At 45.6% G+C, this 26,070-nt stretch overlaps 1 protein-coding gene across 14 annotated transcripts in view; it reads left to right on the top strand.

Moving 5' to 3' along the window:
• The first annotated feature begins 16,447 nt into the window (after positions 1 to 16,447).
• The window catches only part of PUM2 (pumilio RNA binding family member 2), an 87,538-nt gene continuing 77,915 nt past the window's right edge, over positions 16,448 to 26,070 (top strand). For 5 of the 14 annotated variants that reach the window (XM_055120789.1, XM_055120783.1, XM_055120788.1 and 2 more), the window contains exon 1: positions 16,449 to 16,679. The gene's annotated coding sequence lies outside the window, so the exon portion shown is untranslated. Of the gene's footprint in view, positions 16,680 to 26,070 lie in introns of all 14 variants that reach the window. The other 9 variants (XM_055120790.1, XM_055120781.1, XM_055120784.1 and 6 more) reach the window with 5 other exon arrangements.

Below are 26,070 nucleotides of genomic sequence, written 5' to 3'. Positions count from 1 at the left end.
AAATGAATAAATTAAAAAATAATTAAAAATAATAAAATAAAACAAAAATAAAGAACACCACTGTTTCTTCCTCTACTACTCTCAATATTTCACCTCCAGTCATCAACTGTGAACTGCTTTTCTCCACGCTACACAACTCTCTGATTCTCTGTGGACATCAACTGGAGGTCTTGCCACTCAATTCTGTCCGCGACCATCTGCCTGGGCTTAGCACAACCCCACAGGTTAAGGATTCGTTTTCAGAGCTTTCTTTCCCTTGACATAAGCTTCAAATGTCAACCACCAGTCAAGGTGGTGACCTTGCTTCTGACATTTTGGCTGTAGGTCAGAAGTTCCCTTCTTCCCATGGTGACCTTCTCCAATTCTCGAATTCATTAGATATGCTTGGAGGTGTCCAGGAAATAGCTAATTTACCAAATTCCTAATTTATTATAGAAATATTATCTATTTATTTTTTTTAATCAATCTTATATTGATTTTGGTTTTGGGGTCTCACCTGAGCTTTTGCTCAGGGCTTACTTCTGGCTCTGCACTCAGGGATCACTCCTGATAGGCTAGGGGGAATGATACATGATCCTAGGGACCAAACCAGGGTTGGTCACAGGCAAGGCAAGCGCCCTGCTGCTGTACTATCTCCCAGCCCCCTATTCTATTTATTCTTTCTCTATTTTTTAAATTTCATTTCTTTTTCCCTCTCCCTTCATTGCTGTAGTTTGCTGATTCTGTCCAATGATCTGGGGTCTGATGATCTGCCTGCCTGTAGGACTTGTAGTTTCAGATGCTCACTGGGGGCTGGAGGGATGCACAGATGGTAGGAAGCTTGCTTTGCACACAGCCAACCTCAGGACAACCCCGGGCCCCACACAGGGTTCCCTGAGCACCACCAGAAGTGACCCCTGACCACAGATCCTGGAAGTAGTCCTGAGCACAACCAAGAGTGGCCCCCAAACCAAAATCAGATGCTCAGCAGGGTCACACACCAGGAGACTCAGGCTTACAGACTGGGCTCAGGCTCTCAGTACTGGGCTGTGAGTTCAGTACTCCTCAGGCTGTGGGACGAGTCCTCGGGCTCAGGGCTAAGCACTCTGGGTGGAGGTGGGTGTACAGGTTACAGTTGTGATACTCACACACGCACTGACCAGATGTTGCTTCCACCTGGCTACAGCATGTGTCAGGAATCACTTGAGGCTTCTAGGACTGCCACATGGAGAGTACCAGGGCTGTGCTCGCACAGAGGGGACACCAGGGATTTGAACTCCTGATCAGATGCTCTGATGGTTGCAAGACAAATGCTTTGTGCTGTTCCTCTCAAGTCAGCAGCTTTTCATGAAAGGGTACAACTCAGGAGGAAGACACATAGGGCAAAGTAACTATCTGGTGAACTCCACTGCATCAGAGTTTATGGGGTTGACTGAACCATGGCCACCAGTGCTTCATCAGACTCCAGCTCCACTCTTCCCTCTAAGGGATGGGACTGGAAGTACCAACCCTCGAATCACTTGGTTGGTTCCTTGGCAACCAGCTTCCATTCTTTGGCCTTTTCCCAAAACCCACTCTCTTGAGCAGGGATACGGCTTAGCAGTAGCTCACATATCTTGCATGAATGAGACCCAGAGTTTAATTTCTGGCACCACACACACAAAGACACACACGCCGTCCACTCATGTAAACTCCAGGTGATTGAGACACTTGTTATGCATAATAGGAGACACCTTCCTCTCTTATAGCTTAGGAAATTCCAAGGGTTTTAGAAGCACTATGCCCAGAATGGGAATGAAGATCCAAGATATACTTCTCCTCATTAGTCCTAATATCACAGCAAGCCTTCTCCCCTTGCACTGTACTTGGCACATAGATTTTCCCTCTGGGACGCACCTCTAAGTATATGACAAAACAAGAAGATGGTACCTACTGCTGGAAGCAGATAAAGCCCCGGGGTTTCCTTGACACCATAGATGGCTGCTGGTTTAGTTGTAGAGTTTTATGAGCATAATTTGAGTTCTTGACTCACCTCTCACAGGCTCAGACTCACCCCAGTGCTATGTAAGTCAAACTTGGGGAATTCGGGAAGCCTAAGTCTTGATTCAGGGTCACCCTTGATTTAGGGACATGGGACAAAGCCTTGGTTCTCCCTGGCTCCCAGATCTACCTTCCTAACTTTAACTAAGCCAAGCTCTGCTCTCCTCATTACCAAATGTGAGGAGTGGGTCAAAGAATTCTCCAATAAAAGCAAAAGTAGATGGAAGAAACTTATCCACCCCAGGCATTCAGGAATATGCCTCTGTCTGTCTCTCTCTCTCTCTCTTTATCTCTATGTCTCTGTCTCTCTCTGTCTGTCTCTCTGTCACTCTCTCTCTCTAGGATTCAGTGGGCCACTCCTTCAGGGCTCTGCAGAGCACACACCCGATTATGACAAGGCTAGCTCAGTGCACAAACATTCAGAGATTACAATACGAGTAAGCCCGCAGCCACCCCAATTTATCTAAGCTAGACTAAGTGTTCTGCAACATGCCACGTTGCTTCATTGCCTGTCACAGGAAAACAATAGGTAGTGGAGGTTTTGCTAACAGCAGGGTCTTTTTCTTTTGTGCTGGCTCTGGGGTAAGGGAATGGAATTCAAGCCCGCATGAGTCACGTTGTTCCTTAGAATACCACCAGAATGACAGAAGGAAATTGTGGAAACTGCTTTGCGATGGGAAACAAAAGCTTTAGAGAAATGCTCTGCTCGTGACTGTCTCCGAGAACAAGGTATTCAGGCTGTCTAAGAAAATTTTCCTCTTCATCTTGAAAACGGGGAACTAATCTACGCCAAGCTTCTACAAACGAAGAATTCTGGAAGAAACCCGGTCCCTGTTCTGGAGGGGGAAGGTGGTTTTTTTGGGACTCTGCAGAGGCTGCTCAGGGCTCTGACTCTTCTTTGGCACTGACACGAAATTCTCACACACCAGACTGCTACAAGGGGATAAGCCAGAAAGCAAAGAGGATGTCGCCGGATTTGCATTTTCCAACACTGTCTCAGTTGACAGAAGTTGGATTCCCTGGGAGGAGAGTGGATCCTTGACCGGGTGTCACGGGTGTTGGTAAAATGTGTTCAAGAAGGGCCAAGGATGTGACTCAAGGGGTCGACACAGAGCTTGCATGAGTTGGGCCTCGGTTTAAGCCCCAGCTCCACGTGGCTCCTGCAGCAGCAACAATAAAGAACGTTCAAAGAACCGGAAAGATACACAGACCTTGCCTTGCACGTAAGACGAGAGGGAGTAAGGTGCTTGCTTTGCACGTGGCCAACTCTGGATCAATCTCTGGCATCACATACAAGTCCCCCATGTACTGCCAGGGTTCATTCCTGAGCACAGAGCCAGGAGTAAACCCTGAGCACAGCCGGGGGCAGCCTAAAAACAAAACACAAAGAAATTAATGGTCAAGAGAATCTGCGTTGAGAACCTAAGTCCTGCAGCTTTTTTTTTTTCCTTTTTGGGTCACAGCTGGCGATGCTCAGGGGATACTCCTGGCTCTGCACTCAGGAATTACTCCTGGCGGTGCTCGGAGGACCATATGGGATGCTGGGAATTGAACCCGAGTCAGCCGTGTGCAAGACAAATGCCCTCCCCGCTGTGCTGTGGCTCCAGCCCCAGTCTTGCAGCTTAATGTAAGAAAAGTTCAATGTAGTGCTGACCACATGCCTTCCCTCCCCTGCATTTCGATTTCCTCAGGCAATAGTCAAGTGTCTTAAAACTATACCCAGGGCCGGAGAAATAATTCAATAACGGAGCCTGAGCTTTGCATGTGGGAGCCCCAGATGCGTCCCCAGCACCACATGATCCCCCCAAGTACCCTAAGGAGCAATCCCTGAGGACAGACTTGGGTGAGTACCACTGGGTGCCCACCCAAAACAAACAAAACAATAATACAGGGGTTATGGCACTGCTGACCCCGACTTGAATCCCTGGCACCACAATATGGCATGGCCGGGGTTTACTGCTGAGCACAGGACCAGGAAGAGCCCCTGAGCTTTTCCTGATTTGGCGGTCTGGACCCCCCAAACAAATAAACAACTAACTACACCCACTCTTTAAACTATAGCTTTGAGAGAACTTATAATAGTCCCAGATGAGTCAGAAAGCTATCAAAAATATTTCACTCACGCTTACACAGAGTCCAAAGAAAGCATGCCGGATTTTGCCATAGCTTGACTAACAGAGGTGGGTGAGGGGCAGAAGAGACTTTTCATTAATATTTTCATGAAAATACTATGAAGGGTGCATAAGCTGCCCAAGCCCATGTGCTGCTTGTGCCCATGTGGGTGGTACCTGAGCACATGTGTCGCCTGCATCTCCCCTTTTGAGATGTGTACTTTGTTGCTTAGATGCTTTGGTGTCTACTGCTGGGATGTGTAGGGCTCTCTCTCTGCCCTTAGAGAAGCCCACATTCTCTCTTGAGCACGTTACTCCCTCCCTCCCTCCCTCTCTCTCTCTCTCTCTCTCTCTCTCTCTCTCTCTCTCTCTCTCTCCCCTCTCTCTCCCTCCCCCTCACAAACCTTCAAAATAAAATCTATTTACTTCAAAAAATATATATTCTATGAAGGGAGAAAAATAAAAGAATGCATCACACAGAAGGACAGATAACCCCGCCTGATAGATACCATCCTTTATTTTATTTTTAATTTTTTAAAATTTTATTGAATCAACGTGAGATAGTTACAAGCTTTCATGTTTGGGTTACAATCTCACAATGATCAAACACCCATCCTTCCACCAGTGCACATTCCCCACGATCAATATCCCCGGTATACCCTCCCCTTTCCCACCCTCCCCCTGCCTCCATGGCAGACAATATTCCCCATACTCTCTACTTTTGGGCATTATGGCTTGCAACACAGACACTGAGACATCATCATGTTTGGTCCATTATCTATTTTCAGCATGCATCTCCCATCCCAACTAGTTCCTTCAGCCATCATTTTCTTAGTGATTCCTTCTCTATTCCATCTGCCTTCTCCCCTCCGCTCAAGAAGCAGGCTTCCAGCTATGGGGCAATCCCCCTGGCCCTTGTATCTACTGTCCTTGAGATCCCATCCTTTAAAAGGTCCACCAAACCTAAAATGGAGTCACTCATCCCAAACTCACATTCCCAAACCAAATCTAGCAGCTGAACAAATAGCCATCTCAACCCTTCACAGGAATATAACGACCAACCTGATCAGCGATGTCAGGCAGTCTGCTTGATAAACTGACTCTGTTTTCCCCTAACAAAGAGTAATCTTGCCTAAAATAATTTTGTCTTTTGTTAAAACACTTAGTCCTATCCTCTTTTTCATTATTAAATGTTTTTAATTATGTACAACCTGTCCTTGCTCAGTAAGACCTTCCACGGCTAGATCAAATGCTGCCAGATTCAGGGATTACTCAATCAAGTCAATAAAATCTTCTTGATTAAATTTTGTTTTTTAACTTCATTCTTTAAAGAAAAGAAAGTCCTTCCGGATTATTCATAGTCTTCAAATATTGGAAACAGCTGAAATGTTTATCTACCGAAGAGTGGGTAAAGAAAATGTTGCATATGCATGCAAAGCAATAGAATTTGGCTGTAAAAAAGCATGAAGTACAGATAAGTGCTGTAGCATAGATAAACCTTGATAAGATGTGAAGTGAAAGAAGTCAGTCACGAACAAAACTACTTTCTAGTTAAATGCAATGTACAGAGTAAGGCAAATTATCTCTCCAGCCCGTTGGTGCTTGCTTGAGACCGGAGGGGGGTGATGGTGATACTGGAGTGTAGACTAAAGGTATGTGGTTTCCTCCTGAAGTGATGGGAACAATCTGAAAATGACTCCTGATGCTTTCATTGCATCTAGAGACACGCACCGAATCGCATGTGTCAACCCCACTGAATTGTTTTTGTCAAGTGAGTAAACTGTATCATGCACAGTTTACAGCTCAAAACATAGGTTTTCTAGTAGTAGAGCTACCAATATGCCGAAAAGATATTCATTTAAACAATAAATAAATAAATAGGATGCAGAAAATCAGGGCACAGTGAAAAAAAATTAAGTCATATTTTCTCTACGAATGCTTCTTCTGTCATAGTAAGATGCTCCTAAAGTAAAGTAAAGTAAAGTAAATTCCAGAAGATGATGTATCAGTTTAGGTAGAGAGGAACTGAAAATAGAGACCGTGTGGGTTTTGTTTACAAAAACCATAACACGAGGGTGTTGGTTAACCCTCAGCTTTTAAAAGCTGACCCAACAATAGGGTCAGAGAGTAACAGTGACCCTCACTTGAAAGCTCTCATTCCTGGAGAAATAGAGGAATAAGTGGGGCATAAAGGACAGACGGGGACAAATCTGAACAGAGGAACAGAGTGGGAGTGCGACAGAGTTGGGACTTGGACCACTGAAGGGAGGGTACCACAGGGGTTTGGACAAAAGATCCTGCGGAACGAGGCCTATCCCTCTGTGGGGAACACTGTCAGGCTTACACAGCAATCCTCAGAGAGTATCTTTCTGTTTGATGGTGGTTCCCTACAGCACTGATGAGAAAACACAAAACAAATCAACCCCTGCCAACATTGAACAAAAGTCCGTTTCTAGGAATACCTAGACAATGAGTACTGGGGAAACGGTACAGGGCTTGAGGGGCTTGTCTTGCTTGCAGCTGACTCCAGTTCTAACCTCAGCAGTGCTTATTTCCCTTGGAGCACCACCAGGAATAAACCCTGAACACTGAGTCAGGAGTAAGGCCTGACCACTGCTGGGTGGGGCCCAATCTCCACAGCCCCCTCCCTCCAATATACGTATAATGACATTACTGAGGACTTACTATATCTTTGAAGAGGAACCAAGAATCTAGTTCTGAAAGTATGTAAATAAGTGAAAACTGGAAGCAAAGGACCCAGCCAGGCTGCAGGTTGTTATGAAATGATTTTGCAGAAATAACATGCAAACTGGGAAGAGAGGAACCTCCTTTCTCCCAGCTAGTCTCTCTCTGGGTGACCATGTCTGGCAATATCTACCGTGGAGGGTTTTAGAAACAAAATGACATTTGCACAACCCCCAGCTCAGCACCCCAGAGTTGGGTGCTAAGGGACAGTGATCAGTGTCTATGACATTAAAACTCCAACTCCAAATGAAGGTCAGAGCCATTCCTCAAAGGGCCAGAGCATAAGCTTTATTTGTAGGAACTTTAAGCTTGATCCCTGGCATTGGAGGGGCATCCAGTACTGTCTGGAGTGACCCTCGAACCCCAAATTAGGAGCAGTCAACCACACCAGGTGTGGCTCCAAAGCAGCAATAGGTCTGGGGTGAGCTCATGATCTAAGGGCCCAATCTGCATGCAGAAGACTGGCTTGAGTTCCCAGCATCCCGTGGTCCTGACCACTGAGAGAAGTGAAAACCACCAGTTGTGTCTAAAATTACAGCAATGAGAATAAATAAACAAGAAATCACACCGAGATGAAAAGGAAAGCCAAGGAAACACAGAAACCGAAATGCCATTATGTTGCGGTAGAAAATAGAATTAACATGGGGAGGGGGATGGCTTGATTGAATCCTAGTGTATATGGGGGGAGGGGAGGTAAAGCTATTAAAACAACTATCAAGAAGAAGCACATGTTACACAAAGATGTATCAAGAGGAGTCATTGTAGGGACCAATGAGATGGCACAATTTGTAGGCTGCTGGCCTCACCTGCGTTCAATTCCTAGTACCACATGTGGTCCCTGGGGCCCCAGCCAGGAGTAAACCCTGAGCACTGCTAGGTGTGGTGAAAAACCAAACCAAACCAAACAATAGTAGCTGTGCTGAAGAGATAGTACAGTAGGTAGGGCACTTGCTTTACATGTGCCCGACCTGGTTTTGATCCCGGCATCCTATAGGGTATCCTGAGCTCCACCAGGAATGATTCCTGAATACAGAGTCAGACGTAAACCCTGAACATCACCTGGTATGACCCAAAAGCTAAAAAAAAATAAACAAAACAATAAGAATAGTAATTGTAGATGTGGAACGTAAATATAAATGTAAATTGGGAACTCTGCTCCCGAGTTGCCTGCATCTCAGCTCCTGCTGTGTCATCACTGTCATCCCATTGCTCTTCGATTTGCTCACGCGGGCACCAGTAACGTCTCCATGTGAGACTTGTTGTTACTGTTTTTGGCATATCAAATACACCACGGGTAGCTTGCCAGGCTCTGCCGTGCGGGCAGGATACTCTCCGTAGCTTGCCGGGCTCTCTGAGAAGGACGGAGGAATTGAACCTGGGTCGGCCTTGTGCAAGACAAATGCCCGCTGTGCCATTACTCCAGCCCCCTGGTGTATAATGTATCTTATTTATGTGACTCTCCCTATCCTCTCAAATATTCCCTATATAAAGCTATTCTACTTCAAAAATATGATAAAAACAACACTGTTCCCAAAGTAGAGAAACTATCAAGAGTCAGAGAAAAAATATTCAAAGATAGTATACTGAAAAATCTCCTTAAGTTGATGAAAAGAATTAAATTTTCTGGGGTCGGAGCAATAGCACAGCGGGTAGGGCGTTTGCCTTGCACGCGGCTGACCCGGGTTTGATCCCTGGTATCCCATATGGTCCCCCAAGCACTGCCAGGAGCAATTCCTGAGTGCAAAGCCAGGAGTAACCCCTGAGCATGGCTGGGTGTGACCCCCCAAAAAAACAAACAAAGAATTTAATTTTCAAACATTAAGATTATATCGTCACTGTCAAGAAAATCTGTTTGAGGCTGATTGACAGTGAGACATAGTATGGTTAAGACACTGAACTTTAAGAGCACAGAAAAACTTTTTGGGTGCTAGAGAGATCATGTAGAGATATAGCCTTGAATGCTGCTGATGTGGGTTTGACCTGGTACCCTATGATGGGCCCCTGAGTCTTGAATGACCCTTGAAGACAGAGCCAGGAATAAGCCCTGAGCAAGTTGGGTGTGGCCCAAAAACCAAAATAGAAAAATGAAAGAGCACAGAAAAATATTTTAAATAGGCTAAGATCAAATCATCCTCACTTTGTCTTCAGGGCACTGTCTACAAAGTTCTGAGAAAGAAGACAGCAACAATACTTCCAAATAATTGTGAGTTTGAAGCAGGAAAGTATTTTTAAGCATGAAATAATTTAAGGAGCAGGGGCTATGATGAAAAATCAGAAGTAGATGGAAATTCTTTGTGGCTCCTTTTATGGAAACAAAGTGTGTTTCTCCATCTTCTGAAACTGGGCTGATCTTATGATTTACTTCAGCCTGTGACTTCTGGTGGAAGTGTCTTACTTGCTTGTTCCAAGCAAAGGCCTGGAGTGACTGGGTGCAACCTCCTTCTCATTCTGCCAATGGTAAGTGTCCTAGCTAGGCTGCGGGAGGGTTTCACGGGGCTATGGCTGCCTGCCAGACCAGAGTCATGCAGCTCCAGCCAAAGTATCCGATGACCACAATATACAGGTAAGTCCTGGAGAGATCCGTCAAAATCTTCAACTGAATTAGCTGATCCACCCACAGAATTAACAGCTAGGGAATGGTTAACGGGGATGCCTTTTTGGTAAACAGCAAAACCCCGTATAGAACCAAATCCAAATGAAATTGGAAGTGGTGATGTGTTATGATGAAGCAATATGGAAATGATGGATAACACAGATTGTGTTATAAACTTCAACACAATGGAAAGGAATATATGTGAAGTAATCGTTATGTACAGAGGGGGAATACAGAGAAGGAGGAAGAAGAAAGATGGAAAAATGCTAATCTAGCTCTCCTGGCAGAAGACTCCCTCAAGCACCACAAGTAAAGAAGTGCAGGCACATGGCCAGGAATGCAAACCCCCTGTGAGCCAGTGTGAGCACTGCAGCCAGGAACTTAGACGAAAATGTACAGCCAGGAACGAGTGCCAAAACTGAAGGGATGTGAGACCCTCTTTAATGACTCCTATACGACCCCTGGTCATTGCAATCATGGCAGCAACAAAGGGACAGGAACTGGGGAGGGGGAGCAGAAGGTTGATAGAGCAAAGCAATACGGTGGCTCCATGTTATAACCACTGGGGAGCTTTCTAAAAATATCAAGGTCCAGGCTTCAGCCCAGCACCATTAAATCAAAGTCTCTGGAATGGAGCCTGGGAATTGATATATATATTTAAAATATTCCCCAGTGATTCTGCTGTGCAGCTCTGCTTGAGAACTACTTGTCTCAACAGGCCACAGACACATTCCTAAGGTGCAAAGAAGTGTGTTACTGGAAAGTCGGAACTCTCGTTCCCTCTTGTGCCTCCTCCAGCTCAGGGAACAACCCCAGGACCTGTCATGAACGAAGGGGGACTCTGAGGCTACTAGTAGTCTCAGCCTCTGTCTGGGTTTCCTTGTGGTCATACGAATAGGGGCAATGTGTTTCCTTGTTTACAGAGATAGTGAGAGAGAAGAGAGAGACAGAGACACAGAGAGGCGAGAGACAGAGACAGAGAGAGGGAGGAAGTGAAAGAGGGAGGGAGAGAGGAGAGAGAGAGTGAGTGAGTGAGAGAGAGAGAGAGGGACAGAGAGAGAGAGAGAGAGGGAGAGAGAGGGAGAGAGAGAGAGCGAGAGAGAGAGAGAGAGAGAGAGAGAGGGAGAGAGAGGGAGAGAGAGAGAAGCATTAGTCCCCCCAGATGCTCTGGTGCTCTGAGTTGGCACCTCTTTGTGTCTCAGTGGTTCCAAGTAGAAAAGGCACAACCATTACTAAAACAGTTCCTCTCCTGTGAAATGAAACTATTATGACTGGCTGGAGGAATTGCCCAGGAATCTTGTTAAAAGGCAGATTCTGGTTCAGTAGGTCTGGAGTGAGGCCAAGTCTGCGTCTCTAACAAGCTCGCAGGTGATTAAGAAGGGCCGTCAGCTGTCAATTACAATGTCCACTGTAACTATCAAGCACTCTGGAAATTTCATTGTAACTGGGGAGTGTGTTTTATCCTCAGAGGTAAATTTACAAGAGAAGCCAATTATAATCAGAAGGTGTTAATGAGCAAGGCCAGATTGCAAAACATATGTGAGGACACAGAAGCAAGAAACTGCTCGCACTGCTTTGGGAATCAAGAGACAAACGGTCAGATCCTTAAAGGGCTGGGCTGTCCTCTGTGTCCTCTAGAGCAAAAGCCTCTAAAAGATTTAGAGGTCAGGCACCTGCCTTGTAAGCTGCTCTGACAGCCCCAACACGCATTCCAATTTCCTGCACCACATATGGTCCCCTGAGCACCACTAGGGGTCACTGCTGAGCACAGCGCCAGGACGCCCCTGAGCACTGGGTAGAGGCCACTCCCAGATGCCAATACATAAATAATTAAAAAAAAAAGTTTTCTATGAAAAAATTTATCAGAGTTAAATTTGTCAGGGAGAGAGCTGGACCGATAGCACAGCAGGTAGGGCGTTTGCCTTGCACGTGGCTGATCGGTTCGATCCCCAGCATCCCATATGGTCCCCCAAGCACTGCCAAAAGTAATTCCTGAGTGCATGAGCCAGGAGGAACCCCTGAGCATCGCTGGGTGTGACCCAAAAAGCAAAAAAAAAAAAAATTGGGAAACAAATTTGCTTGCTCTATGTCCCCTTACTTGGCTATTTACGACAAACATTTTATTTGATTATTGCTTTTGTTAGTGTCAGGAATTGAACCCAGAGCCTTATAAAATTATGTTGTACCCAAGTGTGCTGAAGTCAATGAGAGCTGCCAAAAATAAATAGGAAAGATTTACAAGAAGCTTTATTCATCTGTCCCGAACAAGTGAACAGTGGGTTGGGCCTCTTACCCTCATTTGTGCCCTAAAACTACATTGCAATGTGTCAATCAAAAAGCATCCAAGATTAACCGCAATCTATAGTAAAACAAAACACCACCCTACATCCTAACAAAGTGCAAGGAAAACAAGATCCGGTTTCAGTCATATGATCAAAAGGAGAAAGTTATTTTTTCACACTGCTCAGCGGAAGGGTACACATTCTGTAACTTCTCAGGGAGTCAGGACAGGTGGCCCTGGTCAGGTCTAGCGGGGTAGCAAGGAGCTGAGTCAGCGCATAGATACAGAGGGGGCCCAGAAAGCTCAGGGACAAACCTTAAAACCTTACTTGACCCAACCATGCAGAGTATGTGACTGAAGTTTCCTTTACCAATTCAATTTTGTTATTCACTGTGTCACTGTCATCACTTGCTCATCGATTTGCTCGAGCGGGCACCAGTAACGTCTCCATTGTGAGACTTGTTGTTACTGTGTTTGGCATATCAAGTATGCCACGTGTAGCTTGCCAGGCTCTGCCGTGTGGGTGGGATACTCTCGGTAGCTTGCTGGGCTCTCCAAGAGAGGTGGAGGAATCGAATCCAGGTGGGCCGAGTGCAAGGCAAAACGCCCTACCCGCTGTGCTATTAACAATTTTGTTATAGTCTTTACAAAGCGGGGTATTACAATAAGGCAAGTGCTTTGCCACTGAGTCACACCCCAATCCCACATTTTGATATTTAAGGTGTCAGGCTGATAGGAAAGAAACCTTTTGAGATAATACCCCAGAGAAAAAACAGGTTGTATAATTTGTGGAATGCAAAAATGACAGGCCCCTTTTCTAAAAGCCGTGACGAGGAAAAAGGGAACCTCATATTCTGCTGGTGGGAATGTTGACTGGTCAGTCCAGCCTCATGGAAAACAATGTGAACATTCCTCAAAAAACTCAAGTTGAGCTTCCAGATGACAAAGCAATTCCATTTCTTAGTATATCTCCCAAGGGCCCCCAAACACAATGTTTCGAACTCTCTGCACTCCTGCATTCATGGCAGCACTAGTGACAATAGCCATAATCTGGAAACAACCCTGGCACCGAAGAACAGATGCCTGGATAAAGAAACTGTGGCACATATATACAGTGTAATACTACTCGGCCATTAGAAAAGATGAAGACATGGGGCTGGAGCAATTGCACAGTGGGTAGGGCATTTGTCTTGCACGTGGCCAACCTGGGTTCCATTCCCAGCATCCCATAAGGTTCCCCCGAGCACTGCCTGAATGCATGAGCCAGGAGTAATCCCTGTGCATCGCTGGGTGTGACCCAAAAAGGAAAAAAAAAAAAAGAGAAAAGAAAGAAAAAGAAAAAAAAAGATGAGGTCACACATTTTGCTGATGCATAGATGGATCTGGAGAGCTTTGTTCTGAGTCAAGTCAGTCAGAGGGAGGACAGACACAATGATCTCACTCATATGTAGGATATAAAGAAACATAGTGGGGAGATAACAAAGGCCCAGAAGCAATAGAAATGTAGAGCATGAGAACTGGTCTTAGCAGAAAGCTTGCCACGGGAGGGGGACTGGGGGTGGGGCTGGATAGGGCAAGAAAAGTAACAGTACCAATGGCAGAGGGAAAGAGTATCCCCATAGTAGGGGTGGGGTGGGGGAGGGGGGAAAGAACCCTACCTTGGTGGAGGGACGTGAACTCTGGTGAAGGTGTTGTTGAAACATTGTACATTTATCATTATAAATAGGTTTGTAACTTTGTAATTCACAGTGACTCAGAGAATTACAAAGTAAATAAAATAAATAAATGTAGCAAAGACTTTCTAAATGGGTGGATTGTGGCTGGAGAGAGCTCAAAGGGCAAAGTGCATACCTTGCATTCAAGAATTTCAGGTTTGATCACTGGCAATACATGGTCCCCTAAGCGCCTCCAGAAGCAAAAGTCCCTCCAAAAAAAAAACTCAACATGCTAAGTAGCTCTTCAAGCACTATTAGATATGACCCCCCTCTCCTCCAACGCCCCACCTCCAAAGACATTTGAGAAGGTGGCCATAGAGCACTAAGCCAGTTGTGAAAGGTTTCTAAAGCTCGAGGCCATGCATGACTGCCCGTAAATCCCTGGATTGGGTTCTCCTCCTAGGGTATTTAAGACTACTAAATGAGACAATGTATGGCAAATGCTTTAGTGCACTTATATTGTAAGCATCAAATAAATCATAACCATGATAGACTCACAAATTCTCATTAGGTCTTTTGGTTGTTACAGATACTCACTTTATCTAGCTTTGGCCAAAAAGCAGAATTTACACAGGGCTCAGGCCTGGGTTTCAACAATCAGAAATAAAGATAGAGAAGGTAAGCAAGATACAGAATCTCTGCTCTTAATTTTCTGTCTCAGCTCCACTCTTCTCTCCAGGTTTCCTGTCCACAGTGGGACATCAGAGATGTCAAGTTTGAGCCTTCCCAAGTCGGGGGTCTTCGTCCCTAGTTTATATTCTGAATCAGAGCCATGATGGAGTCACCTACTTCCCTTGTGAATAAGCAACTTCAGCCCAATATAAAGGCAGACAAAATGCATGCATCCTAGCCTCTTCTAGAAATACTTCAACATAGACATTCCTTTTCGGGGGCGGGGGAAGAAGGGTTGGGCTACATCCAAAGGTGCTCAGGGGTCATTCCTGCTATTGCACCAGGGGTCCTACACTGTGTTGGGAATCAACTGTGGTCAGCACCTTCGCCCCTCCCCCTCCACCACTATACTATCTGGTCCATCCCGGACATTCCTTTGTTGTTGTTGTTTTGAGCAGGGTGTTTGGGCAACACCTGGCAATGCTCAGAGGTTACTCCTGCCTCTGTACTCAGAAATTGTTACTGGCTGTGCTCAGAGACCATAAGGGATGGGATACCAGGGATTGAATCCAGGTCAGTCATGTGCAAGGCAAGCACCCTACCCGCTGGACTGTCACTCCAGTTACCCATCCTGGATATTCTTGAAGGAACCTCTAGTTCCAGAGCATCCAGAGAAAATGCAGTGTAGGTAATAGGAACTGCAACTGAAGGAAAGGTGTGCGTGCCAGAAATCAGATTTCCATTTTAACCGGCCGTGAGCAGAGAATGACAGGAGACATGAGACGGGAGGAAGTCGGGGTAAAAGAGCTCCTGCTATGGAAAGCCAGACTTGGGAAATAAGACTAAGAAGCATTACTAGGCTGCAGGGGAAGCAGAGGCTAGCTGCAGAAATATTTAGGAAGTAAAAATCTGCAAGACTTGTCAAGTTGGTAACAGAGAGAAGAGGAAGTCAAGGATGCTTCAAAGGATTAATTTGAGGAACTGAACAGGCTGGGACATCACGAAGTGTTGGGATAACTCACAAATTGGGGGGATGTGAGTTCCGTTTTCTAGTTTTTGGTATCCTAACATTCATGTGAAAATATGCAAAAAGTTTTGTCACCTGAGTCAAAGATCTGAGATGGATTTCAATGTCACAACTCTTCTGTTAACAGTTAAAACCGGAAGAGCTCCGGCATTCAGTATGGGCCTACTCCTCATCATACTCAGGCTCTGGGGGCACGCGACGGACCTAGGAATCAGACCCGCGATGCTTGGAGTCACCTGGGATGATTAAACGTGTGAAACAAACTCATTACGAGAACCTTTCTTTTCCTGAACGCGGAACGCCAGCGAAGCCAGTAGTGGTGCCAACCAAAGAAGCCAAGTCAGACTTGGTGGAGGAACTATGACAGAGGCCACGAGTTGGGGGGGAGGGGGGTGTCTCAAGCCTCAGCAACAGCTACCAAAAGAATCCCGAGGTGGGGAGTGGGGGAGTGCAAGAGGGGGCGCGGTGGTGCCCAGAATCCCCGTAGTCCGGGGAGCTGGAAACCCAACAAGTCCTTTTCCTTTGTGTTTGCTCCAGCGGAACCTCGCTGGGCCGGGCGCGATTTGCTTCTACGCCCAGGAGGCCGAGTGTCAGAAAGGACACGAGTCCACCCCAGGGCAGGCTATTCGTGCACAGTGAGGTCTCCAGACCCCAGGTCGGGGAGCAGCCTCCACCAGGCCTCCGACTATTATGATTGTCTGGCCGTGGAGCGTGCCAGCACCCCGGAAAAGAAAAGTGCGCGCGGAGTTCCACGGCCGGGCTCTGGGGGCGGGGGGCGGGGGGGAACGACGCCGACGAGCCGCGCGGAGCAGCCGGGAGGAGAACAATGAGTCACGGGGGGTGGGGGGAGGGAGGCGGGAGGAAGCCGAGAGTAAGCGAATTCGGAAGTCGAGGCCAGCACGCGCGGCGTTCGGAAAACACCACGCCTGCGCCGCCCGGGCTCCGGCGCGCGCTCCCGCCGCCGCCCAGCGCAGTAGCAGCAGCAACAGCAGCGGCAGCGGCAGCAGCAGCGGCGGCGGCGCCCGCAAGGTGAGGACGGTGAGCCGGGAGGGGAGGGGGGCGCGGCGCGCACACGTCCCGAAACCTCGCGAGCGCTGCTGCAGCGTGCGCACGCGCAGAGCGCGCCCGCCCGGCCGGCCGGCCCCGGGCGCCCGGCGCGCGGGAGAAGGCGCGGAAGCCGCTGAAAGGCGCCGCGGCGCGGTGAGCCGCTCTCCCCCGCCCCCCCACCACCCCATTTCCCTTCCCTCCCGGCCCCGCCCCTTTCTCCCGGGGTGCACCGCGCGCGGCCGGTGGGCGGGGGGAGGGGAGGGGAGGGGAGGCGGCAGTGGCAGCCATGTTGTTGTGAGTCTCTGTGTGTCTCACCCTCGGTTCCTTCGGTGGTTCGGAGGCGGAGGAGGAGGAGGAGGGGGAGGAGAAGGAGGAGGTGGGGTGGGGGGGAGGAGGGAGGTAGGTGGAGAGAAGAAGCGCTCGCCGCCGCCGCGGAAGGCAGACGAGGGGGGACGACGGGCCAGACCCACGCCGCCGTGTGCCCGCCGCGCGGCGTCCCCGGCTGAGGCAGCGCGGCCGCAGCAGCCCCGTAAGTCCGGCGCCGCCCGCCCCCTCCCCCCGCCGCCCCCGTCTCCGTCCGTCCGTCCGTCCGCCCGCCCGCCCGCCTCGCGGCTCCCGGGCCCGCGCCGACGCCGCCCCGCGCGGGGCTTTGTGTGGCCGCGTTGGCGGGAGCGGGCGGGCCGCGGCCTGGGGCCGTCGCGCGCGGCGCACAATGCGCGGGGTGTGTGTGCGTGTGTGTGTGTGTGTGTGCGCGCGTGTGTGGTGGGGGAGGGGTGCGGGCCCGGCGCGGGGGGGGCTGCAGGCCTGAGGTGGGGGGGCTGGGGCCTGCCGCCGCTTTCCCGCTTCCTTCCTTCCCTCGCCGCCCCCCGCCCGCCCCTCGGCGCCTGGGCCTGGCCGCGCGCGCCCGGGGCCCGCCCGCCGCCGCCACCGCCTCTTGTTCGGGGCGCGCTCGCTCGCGGGCTGCCGGGCCCCCAACGGACGGCCCCGCCGAGCCCCCCGGGAGCGCGGAGCGCGGAGCGCGGGGCGCCGCCGCCCCCGAGGTGCGTGCGTGCGGGCGGGCCGGCGAGCCGCGGGGGTCTGGGAGGGCCCGTGCGTGCGTGTGTGTGTGTTGTGTGTGTGTGTGTGTGTGTGTCGTGGGGGGGGGGCGTTCGGACCCCCGCGGCTGGCAGGTCCCGAACTGCTGCGCCGGACAGGTGGGATGGGTAGGGAGTACCCCCGAGTGCCACTTGGTAGGGGGCCCTCCGGGAGGAAGAAGGGAAGGTGGGTGCGGGGGAGGGGGTCCTTCTTTCTTCTTCTTTCTTCGTTTTTTTCCCTGTTGGTTTGGGGCTAAGATTTCCATCCCCCGATAAAACGTGGAAGTTTTCACCCAAAGAGCCCGGGATGATCTCTCTCTTTCTCTTCTCTTCTTTCTTTCTTTCTTTCTTTCTTTCTTTCTTTCTTTCTTTCTTTCTTTCTTTCTTTCTTTCTTTCTTTCTTTCTTTCTTTCTTTCTTTCTTTCTTAAGTTTTTGTAACTGCAACGGGCTCCATTTGGGGGAGAGGACGGGGGATTGTTTATATAAAGTTGAATGCCCCCAAAACAGACAACAACAAAACAACCCATGCTTCCGAGGACTTAGCCCGCTTTTCTTCGCTTTTTTAATCTAACTCACGGTTAAACCTTTGCCCCGGGCGGGGTGGGGGGTGGGGGTGGTGGGGGGGGTTGCTCCTGGTTGCTGCGGAGTATCATGGATTTACTAAGTGCAATAAGGCTATCGGGTAAAATCAGGACTTAGTACTTGGTGACAGTTTAACTTAAAACCAGTGACAGGTTTATTTGGTAAAGTTTTTTTTTTTTTAAGGGTGGGAGGTTTGCTAGAAAAATGCTTTTAAACACTTAAAGAGAAATAAAATACTTCTAAAGGTATTGCATATCAAGGAAAATTTTTAGTAAAGGGAGTTACCTAAGGACTTTAAAAGCTTGTTTACTGCTTAGATTGGGGTTTAATAGGTGACTCTTCACCATGTGACCCGGAGTATATATAAAGTAAGCTTTAAGGAATTCTTGCGAGGACCCTGTTAAAAATACAAAGGTAAATATTTTTAATTGGCTACGTTTCTGTTTTTAGTCGCTTAATGCCTTGCTATAAAGAAAAGGTTAGCTTCATTTGCACACTCATAGTTGCTGGCATTGCAAGAATGTCTTTTAAAAGTCAGGTTTTGGGTGAAATATAGTTGTGTTAAATTATATTTTGTTGTCCTTGGAGGTTTTTAGGTTACAGTGATTTTTAAAGTAATATTTTAGAATGTTTTTTGAAGTTTAGCTTTATTTGCACACGTCTTGCTTTATCTTGGAATTAAGTGTTTTTAAGCAAGTTTGTGTTTATATATGTGATCGTCAAGCCTTAATTTGAGTCCAAAGTTCTTATGTTTCAATACTTAGTAACATTTCAACTTTTAAAACGCTTTAATTATTCCATTGGCATGTGTAAATAGGCCTTAAGTTTTACCAGGCCAGTTGTTTCTTTGGCATTATAAGTCATACAATTCACTTTAACGTGAACACTAAAGCAAAGATTTTGCTTCTCTTAAACCTTCCATACTTGCCTATGAATGTTTTCTGGTCTTGAAAGATAATTTTTTTCGGTGTAGGTAGTTACGCTTGTTAGTGTAATTATGATTAGAAAAGATATTGGTCAGGTGTGACATTAAGTGACCAGATCCCGTCCTTTTTATAGACGCTGTCTGAATTTTTATAATTTTAAGAGGGTTTCTATCTCCCTGAATCCACTTCTGTATTTTTTCTAATTCAAAAACCTTTAAGCATGTTGCTTCTAAGGTATGAAGACATCTTTCCATATTCTTAAGACTTAAATGTTACATGCCTTTGTCAAACTTGCTCCATAGTATGAGGTCGCTTTACTGACAGGTGTGATTTAGGTAAGGATTGCGTTGGTGAATTAGTTTATGATGTATTTGATTTACTGTTTTTAGGAAGAAATAAAAATAGTCCGACTTGCTCCTATTGTTCCACCTTTTGGCTCTTCCCTTTGAAGAATTTGTGAAAAGGACCTGTTAAGTCCAGCTCTGCCCCTTCCCCCCCGCCCGTTCCCCCTTTTTTCTCCCCTCCTCCGTGCCCTCCCCCTGGCAGAAAACACTTTTTTCTGTCTTCTGAAGGGGAACCATAGTTGTCCCTTGCTAGTTGTCACTGGGTTAGGATAATTATGGGGTGTGATGAAAGGAAGCCTACTATGAAATCTAGGTATGAATTAGGCCTTCCAGGGTAGCTTTATCAGAAGTAAGGGAGATGCATGGGTTGCTATCAGTCTAGCTTATGCATCTCCCTTGTTTTTCCCCCAACTCCATTTAGAGCTAAAGTAATTTGATATATATTCTCACAGCAAAGTAGAGAACTTTTTCTATTGAAAATTTATTGCTGTTAGAGTGGAAAAAGAATTTCTGGAGAATTACTGAAACTGGTATAGAGTTGCTTTTTAGATCAGTGCTTTTTTTGTTTCTGGTAGTAATGTATTTAAAAATAAAAGGTGAATATTTGGGGGTTCTTTTCTGTTGGGGGTAGGGCACACCTGCTAGTGCCCAGGATTTACTTCTGGCTCTGCTCTGACTTCACTCCTGAAAGGAGCTGGGACCCTTGGCCTGAGGGAGTTTTGGCCTTAGTCTCCTACTTAAGGCAAGTGACTTAACTTCTGTACTTTCCAGCCAGTGAATTGCTTTTCTTCTAGTAGGTTAAAAATTCAACTTTTTCCTCTGTGTGTGTATGTGGCGGGGGGGGGGGGGGCCCCGCACTTGGGGCACACTCAACTTTGCTTTGGCGGGTGGGGTGGGGGGCTTTAGTCTTGCTCCTGCAGAAAGCTCAGGCCTCATCTTTTGGAGCTATCTCCCTGGCCCCAGCTTCTATGTAAATGAAAAATTAAGGCTTGTTTAAATACCAGTGTCATCTTCAAAGTTACTTTATTTGGGGGGACTCTAGGGCCTAACTCAGGGCTCATTCATGTGAAACGTGTTGTCAGCCACTGAACTCAACCCCTGCTCCAGAGATATTTTAATACTTAGTGGAATTGCTTTAGTATTCATTAAATTAATTTCCTTAACCCTTGCCTTTTCCAAACTGCTTTAAAGAGTTAAAAAGATTATTCAAATGTGTTGGCAAAGAATAATTTCTTTTATGTATTTTATCTCTACAAATTTAATTGTCATAATTCCAACAGTTTTCAGTTTACATATCATTTTAACTCAGGTTGTTATTCTTTTTGACTAGATAAAAGATTTTAGAGTACTGAAAAAATCCAGATATGCATATTCTAGAATTTTATTGTATTCTCTTGCTGGATTTGCATAGGAGCAGTGCTGAGAGAATGGATAGAAAAGTCAGATTTCTTTAGGACAAATAGGACAAAGAAGACAGATATTTTCACCTAGTGAGGTGAATGGGTATTTGTATCCCCAAAATCTGGCTTCCTGGGATGGTTTTGGTAAATTCACTAAAATTACTATAAAATTACCTATTCAGTACCTGGTTAGGAGAATAAAATCTGCAACTGCCAAAGTATGTAAAATTATGGATGGGAACAGGGAAATCACTTTTTTTTTGTCCTAAAACACAAATATTTAGACAACCTAGTTTAGAAACAAATTTTAGTGACTGCTATTGCAGCAGGTCTTAGGTCAGGTATTAGGAAGTTCTATACCTCAAGGCAGTGATAATCATTTTATTGTGATCTAGTGATCTCTTCATTGCTTTCTGAAATACCTTCTAGGGATCAGTGAGTCTAACTCTATAAGCAGCTTCATGAAAATAGGTAATTTTAGACATACGCTTTTTTTTTTTTTTTTTTTTTTTTAAGATTTTTGGCCATACCCTAAGGTGCTCAGGGATCACTCCTGGCAGGGGCTCAGGGTCCCAAAACAAGTGCCCTACCTGTAATACTAGCACTCCTGCCTCTCTGGCAGACCCTTTTTATTGAACCTGTACATGTGGTAGAAATAGGTTTAACCCTAAGAATAGGTTTTTGCTAGCTGTTAATAAGGCAAATCATACAGAGAAAAAGATAATTGTGGGTTTTTTTTCCATAAGAAATTATGCAGAATTAGTAGCAAGTTGTTAATTAACATCTGCATGGTATTTTATCTGCACATTTAATATCAGCAAAGGTAAAGATTAAAAGTTTAATGTCTAAAACCAATTCAAGATATGCAGCTTTGCTTTCAAGGTTAGAGAGGTTGATATAGTTTTTGTCTGCCAGTGTTTTCCTAGACTTTCTTGCTGTTAATTGATAGCTTTTCATCCAGAGATGTCTTAGGTGGTTCATTTAATCTAAATTATATAGCTCCAGCACTAGCAAAAATTCAGAATTTGGGGATCTTGCCAAAGACGATTGTTCACCAGTTTCTTTGGTAAATCTGGCTGGGAAGAAAGTCATGGAGTATTGTTTGAAGAACATTTTAGTCTATTTGTTAACTCTGGATATTATAATTTGTAACCATCTATAAAGTTAAACTATAGGGGGCTTGGGATAAGGAGAATTGAAAAGATGCAGTTTGAGAAGAAGTTTTGTGTCCTCGATTTAAAGGCTTTATCAATTTTGGACGATCCTGAAAACTTTGGAAATCTAAGGTCAAATCCTCAAAGATTTAGACCAGTGTCCTGGAAACCCTTAAAAGAATTACTGTGGAATTGCTTTCCTTGGATTGTTGTAGGAATTAGGTATATGACTTTGCTTGGACCCAACTGTAAAAAATACAGATGAAGCCTTGCATCTGTTAAGAGATAATATCATTGAAGATGTTTTCTTTCACAGCTGTGTCCTCTGTAATACTCAACAAACAAACAAATTTCTTTTAGTTCAGGAAATAACATTGCCTCCAAGTAAATGTCATGTTTTCTTTTTATGGGGGAAAATTTTATGATCGACTGTTTTCCTCCTTTTATCTTTGTCCTCAGAAGTTAAATTTAAGAGTTTACTATTTTTGTTTCAACATTGGCTTATTTTCCTAGGATTAGTTTTTGTTGTGTGAGATAATGTGACTTCCAAAATTTAAAAATGATTATAAAACAAATTTCATTTAAATCTGACTCAGATTGTTATTTCCATCAGATCTTCCCCCACCCATGAAGGAAGAGTAGTATATAATAATTTTCCTTGAACCTAATGTAAGGTTTTTCTTTATAGACACTGCAATCTAAGTATTTTTTAAAAATTTCTAAGCAAGGGGCTGGAGTGATAGCACAGCGGGTAGGGCATTTGCCTTGCACTCAGCAGACCAGGGTTCGATTCCCATCATTTCATATGGTCCCCTGAGCACCGCCAGGGGTAATTCTTGAGTGCAGAGCCAGGAGTAACCCCTGTGCATCGCTGGGTGTGACTCAAAAAGAAAAAAACAAAAATTTCTAAGCAATCAGGATTTCTTTTTGAATTTTATTTGTGATAATGTTCATCTCACTTAAGTTACTGGAAATCTAATTGCCACTAACTCAAGCTTAACTTTTCTTTGAAAAAAAAAATTGAGCTGGAGACATAATTCGGGAATTAAGACTGTTGCCTTGCAAGTGACCAGCTCTAGTTCAGTTCCTGGCACCAAGCACTGCCCACGTGGCCCAGAACACAAGCTGAAGATTGAAATTATATAACCTATTTGGCTTTGTTTTCTTGGAAATTGTTAGAAATGATGCATATCAACTGCAATAACAATTGCAAATGATGCAATTGTTAGAAATGATGCGTATTGGTTGGAGCTATAGCATAGCAGGTAGGGCATTGCTTTGCACGTGACCTACCCGGGTTCGATTCCTCCGCCCCCTCAGAGAGCCCAGCAAGCTACCAAGAGTATCCCGCCTGCAAGCTACCCATGGCATATTCGATATGCCGAAAACAGGTAACAAGTCTCACAATGGAGACATTACTGTTGCCCGCTCAAGCAAATTGATGAGCAGCGGGATGACAGTGATGCATATCAAAATCTATGATAACAGAAATTAAAGCAACTTTAGTTATGGACTTAGGAGATTTTACTATGTGCTTTTTAATATGCTAATGGCACAATGAACCCCATATATCCTGAACTTCCAAAGGCATTAGTGGTTGTTTGGGAGACTCATATTGGACAGGGAACCTCATTTTAAAGAACAAAGAGTTGGTCAGAGAACACATTTTGGGGGCCAAGGAACTCAACAGGATTGGAGTACATGCTTGCATGTAGGAGGCCTAGGTTACATACATGAATATAGAACCTGGGATTGGCCCCAGATTACTATTAGGTATAGCCCACAACATTCAGTCCCCCCAAAAAAACTGTTTATACTCTAGAAAATTTTTAAGGGGGGGAAGGGTGAGAATTACTTCAGATTCTACTAAAGTAGGGGCCGGATCGATAGTACAGCGGGTAGGGCGTTTGCCTTGCACGCGGCCGACCCGGGTTCGATCCCCGGCGTCCCATATGGTCCCCCAAGCACTGCCAGGATAATTCCTGAGTGCACAGTCAGGAGTAACCCCTGAGCATCGCTGGGTGTGACCCAAAAAGCAAAAAAAAAAAAATTCTACTAAAGTAGATTTCATTAGCCCAGTTATTTTACACCCCCCCACCCCCCTTAGAACCCAGTTAACCCTTTTTTTCCTTTTGGGCCACACCAGGCAGTGCTTAGAGATCACTCCTAGCAGTGCTCAGGGGACCATATGGGGTGCCAGGGATCGAACCTGGACCAGCGGCATGCAAGGCAAATTCTCCAGCCTCTCTAACGATTATTTCTTAAGTTACTTCTTATTGGTGCTTGTTAGTATTTTGTTTTGGAGCCACAGCCAATAGTAGTGTTTGGGATTTAATCCTAGTTCTGTGCTCAGGCATCTCTGCTTGTAGTGCTTGCGACCTTAGTGCGGTGTCTGAGGTAGAATTGTGGCCTGCTGGGCCACAGCTAGCAAGGCAAGCCACTTAACCCCTATACTAATTCTCTGGTCCTTTGTGCCTGTTAATTTCAGTTGATAATATGTAACAGTTGAAAATTACTAGCTAGCTTTTAAAGACTAGTTTTATTGTTAGTCACCTGAGTCTGATACGATTTGAAAATAAATCAAAGTCACTTATGTTTTATTTTGTGATAAAATCTAATGTTTTCATTTTTGTGGATTTTGGTCTACACCCAGTGGTCCTAGGGCTATGCTCAGGGATTGAGTCTGGGTCAGTTGTGTGCTAGGCAAGTGTCCTCCCTGCTTTACAACAGAGAAATATAAAAACCAAGCTTGCGATGCCTCCTTCAACAAAGTTAAGAGTTACTTGTTTAATACTCTACACAAAAGATCATGGTGTCCCCTCTCTTGTTTCTTTAAAAGAAATTCTTTTACTTTTGGTTTGTTTTTGTGTCACACCCAATAGTGATTTAGGGCTGTGGTATACAGGATTGAACCCAGGTCACCTACATGCTAAGCATGTGCTTAGTCCTTTGAGTCATTGCTCTGCTTTCCTATTTTAATTATTATTGTTGAGTATTTTGGGTTTCCCAAGTAGTGCTCAGGAGAATTGGGATGCCCTTCTCTGGGTGCATGCAGGGGCTTCAACCCTGCGTTCTGGCTTGAGGCCTCACTTGTCCTTGTGCCCAGGGGAGTATATTCCATGCCTGGATTGAACCACCGTCACTGCTGCAGTAGCCTTCAAGAAAAATACCTTAACCTTTGAACTCAGCACCCTTCCTGTTTCTAACAAAAATTGGAGTCATATGATAGACCAGAGAAATCAGGTATTTTTGTTTAATGTGGTGGACATTTTGTTATATATAAAGCCTGAGTTTTAGCAATGTGTCATAGTTGACTCTTGGATTTTTAATAAACAAGACCACATTGGTTTCCCAACTGATTTGTCTAATGAGAATTCTATATTATATTGCAGATAGAATAGTCAAGGAAGAAACTATAAAAGGTAAAAGAAAAACCTGTGCACGTGGTTAGTACCCCATGCAGATATGCATAATTACATCCATCTCAGCCTCCTTGCCCCTGTTTTGTGGTTCCAGGGGTCAAAACTGGGGCTCCTAGAGCAAAGCATGCGCTCCAGTTTGTTGAACTATCTCTGTGGTCCCCCGCTTATGCTTCGTAATGGATAATGACTTATAATTTTATTAGATATCCTCCCTATTACAGTATCTTGAGTGTTCTTCTTTTGGTCTCTGTCATAACCATTAACATTTAATGGAACAATGGCATACCAAAGCAATCTGCAAAATTATTTGATCTCCCCACCCATTACTGTGTTTTAGAGAAGTTTTGAAGTTTAGTAGGAAGAGAACAGAAAATAATGAAATGTCATGAGAATTAAAAGGATTCCTTAATGCATTAGTATGGCCTTGTACCACTAGTGTTTGGCTTGAAACACTTGAGTTTGGCTTAAAACAAATTGTAGTGCTGGTGTCAACACGTTAAGGTAGGCTTTGATGGAGAAAGCCTTCTTGAGCCAGACTGTGGAGTCTGTCCTATTTGTGAAGAAAATGAAGACTGAGGACAAGGTAATTTAGGTTGTCTTGTGTGATTGTATAACTGACATCTGCTGAGTTACGGTTTATACTTGGTTGGTATGGAAGAGACCATGAAATGTTATAGACTTAGTAGCATTGCATCCTCTGCCTTGTGGATAGTTTTGTTGTTGTTCGGGTTGGGAAATTGGCCATAATTGGCCTTTTTTTGTAAAGTAGAAAAATCAGATCCTGTTTTGCAGAGGTTTGTTTTTTTTTTTTTTTCTTTTTTTTTTTTCTTTTTGGGTCACACCCAGCGATGCTCAGGGGTTACTCCTGGCTTTGCACTCAGGAATTACTCCTGGCGGTGCTTGGGGGACCATATGAGATGCCAGGGATCGAACCCGGGTCAGCCGCATGCAAGGCAAATGCCCTACCCGCTGTGCTATCGCTCCGGCCCCCTGTTTTGCAGATTTATAGTGAGAATTT

Source organism: Sorex araneus, chromosome X (genome assembly GCF_027595985.1).
Source record: "Sorex araneus isolate mSorAra2 chromosome X, mSorAra2.pri, whole genome shotgun sequence".
In the NCBI taxonomy this organism is placed as follows: Eukaryota; Metazoa; Chordata; class Mammalia; order Eulipotyphla; family Soricidae; genus Sorex; species Sorex araneus.
Note: the sequence above shows the minus strand (reverse complement) of the source record. Positions and strands in the feature narration are given on the sequence as shown.